The sequence below is a fragment of the Halichondria panicea genome, chromosome 6 (assembly GCF_963675165.1).
Source record: "Halichondria panicea chromosome 6, odHalPani1.1, whole genome shotgun sequence".
NCBI lineage: Eukaryota > Metazoa > Porifera > Demospongiae > Suberitida > Halichondriidae > Halichondria > Halichondria panicea.
In genome coordinates this window covers 1,850,247-1,857,079 of record NC_087382.1, presented here as the reverse complement: position 1 = coordinate 1,857,079, position 6,833 = coordinate 1,850,247, and the positions used below count along the sequence as shown (strand labels likewise).

The 6,833-nt window shown below is 40.0% G+C and overlaps 2 long non-coding RNA genes across 2 annotated transcripts; one reads left to right on the top strand and one right to left on the bottom strand.

Moving 5' to 3' along the window:
- The first annotated feature begins 374 nt into the window (after positions 1-374).
- LOC135337267 (uncharacterized) lies at positions 375-1,342 on the top strand. Its single transcript, XR_010395039.1, has 2 exons — positions 375-952; positions 1,037-1,342. It is a non-coding gene; the product is annotated as an uncharacterized LOC135337267 (long non-coding RNA).
- Positions 1,254-5,247, bottom strand: LOC135337266 (uncharacterized). Its single transcript, XR_010395038.1, has 4 exons — positions 4,866-5,247; positions 2,070-4,170; positions 1,673-1,728; positions 1,254-1,616 (listed from the first exon to the last, which is right to left on the bottom strand). It is a non-coding gene; the product is annotated as an uncharacterized LOC135337266 (long non-coding RNA).
- Positions 5,248-6,833: the final 1,586 nt, after the last annotated feature.

Below are 6,833 nucleotides of genomic sequence, written 5' to 3'. Positions count from 1 at the left end.
ATGCGCAACATGTAACCGCAGACACAACACGCGCAATCCTTGTTGCGCACTGATGCGCATTAGGCCCTGGTTAGGGTTATGGTTAGGTAAATTAATCTTGTCTGCACAAATAAAACCTGGATAAAATGAAAGCACCGCAGGTGCTGATGCCTCGGTGGAGATGCCAAACTACATAACATAAGCTACTAATAGCTGAATTTTATAACGGTTAGGCGAACAAAACTCGGCCTGGTATCGAGGCTAGCTGCTAGCCTCCTTCACAAGGCCTAAACAATGAGGAAGAGCGGCCTGGAATCGAGGCTAGCTAGCTGCATGCAAACTTAAAGAGTAGGTAATGATCGACCATGATTGTTGTTAAAAACGGTGATGCCAAAGTTCAAGTCTAAAATTAATGGCTGCCATCAGCAGAGCCTTGCAGCTCTCTTTTCACTCTTGCAGCTAGCATTCTAGTGCAGAGCTAACTACTAAGTAGAGTAGCAACACTCGGTAAACAAGTGTTTGACTACGTGCTCTTCCGAAAAGGCTGCAATGGCATTCCAAGTAAGCAAAACTAGCCATAACTTGAGAACGAAGCATTATTTTGCAAATCCACGAATTAAAATCCAAGAAAACATGACTAGAAGCCTATAGAAACTCTTACTTGCACTTGATTCATCCTTGAGCAGCTGTAGCAGCTAGTCTACACACACAGAGTGACAGACACACACACACACAAACCATAGATAGAAAAGGGAGGGATTGGAAACGAATCACGTGTGCCGAACACTCCTTGTCTGCCGGAAGCATAGATCAAAGAGGGAAGTGATCACTACTTATACTTCCTCAAAATAAAAATTGTGTTCCAGCCAGCTGATTTCGAGTATATGGCTTTCTAGTTCTCAAGAATGGCTTTCTAGCTCAGGTCTACATTTGCACTGTACAATGGAAAGTAGTGCTCCGGCTCCATTTCAGAGTAAGTGATGTTGAACTGTTTGTTAATAATAAATAATAATTAATTACTTTCCATTTACTTTCTTTCCTTTTCATGTAAATGCAGGTAGGTTTAAGGAAGCTTTTATGACTGTTTTGACAGAGAGTACATAGATTCAAAGCTTCATCACCAGAGGAAGCAGTTGCCCTCAACACAGCTTCTGCGTTGATAGTTAATTTCGTTGGAGGGTTCTGAACATAGTGTGATGGTTCGGGCTGAAATTCTACTCAGAATTGAAGTCGTGACACTCTGCAGCATCATTTAATTATCATGCACAGTTAAATTTATAGAATTGAACAATTATTTATCACAGTTAAGAATTGAACATGTGAATGTGATTGAATTAACATGTGAACAATTGATTTCTCTATACATTATGCTGCCTTCTTTTGGGAAGGGGTTATTCTCATCACCTAGCTGCAATGGTCGTCTTCTATTGTCTTTCAGCAGTTGCCTCTAATTGTTGCACATGTGCTGTTGATCACCCGAAGAGCCTGTGTTCTTAGCAAATTCACTAACATTCGGGTTCTCGTTGGATTTACCCCTCTGTCTTTGTTGGCCAATTTAACGGGGTCCTGGCACAACCTGTTGCTGATGACTCCAGGTATTGTGAACAGATATCTAACCATCTCCACAAATGACCTCACTGCAGGTATTGTTATAAAAGTATAGTGTGGGCAATAATCAGTATAGCATGCTTACCAGTAATCCTAAATTCATTCTTTTGTGAATGACGATTCAAAATTTTCACGGCATTTCTGTAAGTGCAAACAAAGACAATGCAAAACTTCAAATACTCCTCTAACAGTATATTAGCAGAATATATTCAACTAGCCCTTTTTAGAGATGAAAAAAGGAGACAAAAAACACTCCTGAAATACTTTATTTATTGATATAGTACAAAAGTTTCACTTGTATCATTCAAAAAGTAATACTTACGCAAAGCACTAGGACCCAAGTATACAGTTTGACACAGGTACAAACTGCAAATCAGCTTTACATATGTGCTAGAGGGAGACATAATTTTGACTATCACCTTACCCTACAAAACTGGCCTATTATTCTGCTTCAACTCTACTGAAGTAAGTTTCTAACTTACCAGGTATGAATACAGTTAAGCCACGGACATCTGGCCTAACCCAGAAGTCTAAGTTAGACTCTAACAACGTCTGCAAGAACTGAGTCAGAGAAAATCTTTGTTACAATCCCGCCAGAACGTGATTACGTAACAAGACAAGGAGTGTTTCAACGGATATCATTGAAATTGTCGTTCGTTTCCAATCCCTCCCTCTTCTATCTATGCACAAACACACTATCGTTACCTCGCTTGCGCATGCGCAATTGCAACATTATAATGATATTCATTACACAAACCAGAAATTAATTTTGGCTGGGTGTAACTCATTAATTTATACCACGCCCTGGAATATAATGGGTGTGGCTCATTAATTGTGGCCTAAAAAATAATAATAGTGAACTTTTTGAGGCGGAAAGTTAAAAGTAAAGCGGGCGGTGATGAGAAACTACTAACCCTCCAGGTCAATCGCAGGAACCTGGAACAGTTCCATCACTTTAGTTTGAATCTGAGCCCAACCCACCAAATTAGCTTGATGTTATCGCCGCCCCCAATGAAGTGGCTATGGCTTGTAGAGATGGGCGTGGGTCAATGGCTGTGCACAAACTAACCATCGAGGAGTCCAACCAACGCTGCGCTCTGGGTTGGGTATCAGTACACGTAGCAGTTTTGTTCCACCGGTACTTGAGACAGAGTATGAATATTGTTTAATCTTTAAGTGGCTGACAACCGCATATGCCTTGCTGCTGCCTCGATGGAAGTATGTGTGGCCTTTACACTTGTGAAGTGCCTGTGTAGTCCAACCAACGCTGCGCTCTGGGTTGGGTATCAGTACACGTAGCAGTTTTGTTCCACCGGTACTTGAGACAGAGTATGAATATTGTTTAATCTTTAAGTGGCTGACAACCGCATATGCCTTGCTGCTGCCTCGATGGAAGTATGTGTGGCCTTTACACTTGTGAAGTGCCTGTGTAACACAAATGGCTTGCTGCTTCCTCTTCGAAAACATTCTATGGCTACCAAGATAGTCCAGAGGGTCTACCAATGGATACTACTCAGTCCTACATCCTGTATAGCTTGTTTTAAACCTTTTTTTTGTTTTAAGTGTCCTAATTGAACAGCTCAGCAGAACTTCAAAGGATAATCGGATTCATGATACTATCCAATCTGCCACAGAATCCAATATCATGCAACATTCACAAGTTGATAACACGTTCCCTCCCAGATTGTTGTTGTAAAACTTACAACAATTCGACCAGTAAAGTAGTTGGGCGGAGTCCAACCAACGCTGCGCTCTGGGTTGGGTATCAGTACACGTAACAGTTTTGTTCCACCGGTACTTGAGACAGAGTATGAATATTGTTTAATCTTTAAGTGGCTGACAACCGCATGGCTCAGGGGTGCGATATAAAGAAATCAATTAACTATTTGGATGGCTATTCTAGCTGACTGGATCTAGCTATAGTTGTTTTGGAATTCAAGAAAGACCTCAGACTCTTAGAGAAAGTAGAAGAATACTGTAGCCTGTAATATAAGATTTAGTACAGGCAGAAATAAACTTTTTCATAATAGTTAGACATCTAGCACAAGGAGAGGTACAGCCAGCTATAAGACAACCCCAAGGCTTCTGAGAAGCTTTTCGAAGACCAAAGAAGGCATACATAACACAGGTTTTGTCCAAACTAATGATCTAATCTTATTGGTAGCACAACAAAACTTAAAACAAAGACAAGTCCTTTTAATTAATTAATACATACTGTTTAAGCTTCATTCATAGATGCTAAGATAGACTATGCTTCTTTTCTAGTAGCCTAGATATCTAGCAGGAGCTGTTTCTGCATTCTCTAGAGAAATACAGTGTCCCAGCTCGCCTTGTCAGCTAAATTGAGCTGTAAGGTTTCCCACTTGAACGCAGCAATCTGATTGGGCTGCAAATTTCTTGCAGTGGGAACAAAACTGCTACATGTACTGATACCCAACCATGAGCGAAGCGTTGGTTGGACTCTGCCCAACTACCAGTAAAGGGCTAATCTACTTTGCCTGGCCTAATAGCATATCACGCAACTAGAGAAGTCTACTCACTTGTCCATCAGGGACTGCAGCGCTGCTAGCAGTAGACTGTCAGCTGCAGAAAGTGATCATTCATGTAACAGCAAATTATTGTTGATCACCGTACATTACTATTATACTGCAGCTGAAATTGATTCTATATACTTAGGTGGTTGGTGTTGAGAAACTACGAAGGCGTTTTTTTTAAATGCAATTTAAATAGTGTCATGTTCATGTATATTAGGCCACTGTTAGTTGCATATAGTTTCAGATGAGAATCTAGCTCGACCCCGATGCGGGGAGGGAGGTCTTCATTACCCATTATCCCATTATTTGATGATGTTATATCCTGTTTTTTTAACTGACAAAAATACACAAAAGGACAGAGTCTGAACGATAGTTTAATTTTTTTTATGCACTGGCTTTTGGTGCACAATTGCACATGGCACATGGTAAAATAATGCAATGTCAGCAAAAAAAAGGACTTTGACCTCAAATAATGGCTGACATCAGCAATAATGACTTAATTGAGGAGGTGAGCAAAACCGAGGAGGGAGGTTGATCTGAAACAAGTATGCAACTAACAGTGGCCTTAGCAGCACTCATGCATTAGTTGGTGGAAGGTGTACTTACATGGGCACCTCAGCTGGTGTCCAATCAGCTGTAGTAAATTATTCTTATGTGATGGGCTATAATAAATTTAAACTTAACTTAATGCATAGTGTCACATTCTTATGAATTCTGCATGGTCGAGTTGTTGAAGGTACTTACCTGGCTCATCTTGTTGCATCTGTGCCTTATAGTAATAGTTGCTTGCATGGGCGATCGTTCTGCTGCATCTGTGTCTTATAGCTTAATTGGGCCACCGTCCTGCTGCATCTGTGCCTTATAGTAATAGTGCTTGCAATGGGCGATCGTCCTGCTGCACCTGTGTCTTATAGCTTGGGCCACCATCCTGCTGCATTTGTGCCTTATAGTAATAGTTGCTTGGGCCACCGTCTTGCTGCATCTGTGTCTTATAGTAATAGTTGCTTGGGCGATCGTCCTGCTGCATCTGTGTCTTATAGTAATAGTTGCTTGGGCCACCGTCCTGCTGCATCTGCGCCTTATATAGTAATAGTTGCTTAATTAGGCCACCGTCCTGCTGCATCTGTGTCTTATAGTAATAGTTGCTTGGGCGGTGATCGTCCTGCTGCATCTATGTCTTATAGTAATAGTTGCTTGGGCGATCATTCTGCTGCATTTGTGCCTTATAGTAATACATGTACGTAGTTGCTTGGGCCATCGTTCTGCTGCATCTGTGTCTTATATATAGTAATAATTACCGCGTTGCTGACAAGCCTCCTCAACTGTAGTAAATTCGTAAGTAATTAGTGAATACGAAACAACATAATTATTCTAATAATGGTGTCACTTTCTAGTGCATGGTATTGGTGAAATTACCATTGCTTTGCTCCAGGGCATCCTTCAGCTGATCGTAATATTTATATATAGTCATGCTGTTACTACTTCTGAGCATCTTTCTCCTGATAATAAGAGCGATAAGGAGCAGAAGAGGCCAGGGCCACGAGAGATAGCAGAGCCACAGTGGCAATCATTAAAGTTTTCATGATGATATCCTGAGAAAATCCTTCACAACTTGAAGTGATAAACAATTGCAGTGAATGTCAATGAGAAAATTGGACCCACTTATATACTCATGAATTCATGTGCAGTACAAGGGGCTGTGCATAGACTGATGTGATGCCATTAATCAACCACATTAACTGCATGGCATGGGTTCTATATGTACACTGCGATCTAATTCTTTGCTGAAACATTTCCAGATAAAAACCACATGCCTACTGTGCTTCCCTTTCCTGTGTGTTGGATAAATCTTATTGATTGATTGATTGATTGATTGTTTTGTGAGAATTTGTTTCTTGACTGGGGTGCATGCATGTATCTCAAATATGTAGGGAGAGCATAATTATATTAAACTAGTTTCCCAAATTGTCAATGCTCGAGGCAATAATTATAATGACATGTACAATATAATAATATTGGCTTGTGCATATATGCACGCATGCATGCACAATTATGATGATTGTGATTACGACATGCAGGCTGGTCTGAGGTTGAAGTTCATTTAATTAATAACTCATTTCTATTATTCTCATAATAATGTAATCATAATTACAAGTTCTCACACAATATTTCTAATGTGTTCTACTATTTTTGCTTGTTGGCGTATCCACACTTCTCATGTTCGGCTGGTTTACTCTTGTCTGCACAAATAAAAAGCTTGGATGAAACAGTGCATTTAATCATCTTAGTGCAACGATACATATAATTGTACAACCTATAGACAAGTATACATGTATATAAAGTAAGAGGAATCTAACTCGCTCATCCATCAGGGACTGCAGGCTGCTTGCAGTAGCTCATCAACTGAGAGTTAATTATAAGTACTTGCACAAGTATACACATGTGACAGAAAATCTATCTTGGGATCACCACATTACTATAATTTTACTGTAGCTGAAATGATTCAATTCTCTGCGTTTAACCGACTAGTATATCACGTATAAGGAAGGCACTGCATTATATCACTCTTTTGGTTTCTTTATAATCATGTCACCAGCCGAGGGTTTGCACTTTAGTGCTCTAGATACTACTTTCTGTGATTGAATTCTGTGCTTAAATTCTTTTTAGACTGCTTATTATAGATACTATTTTCTGTGATTGAATTCTGTCCTT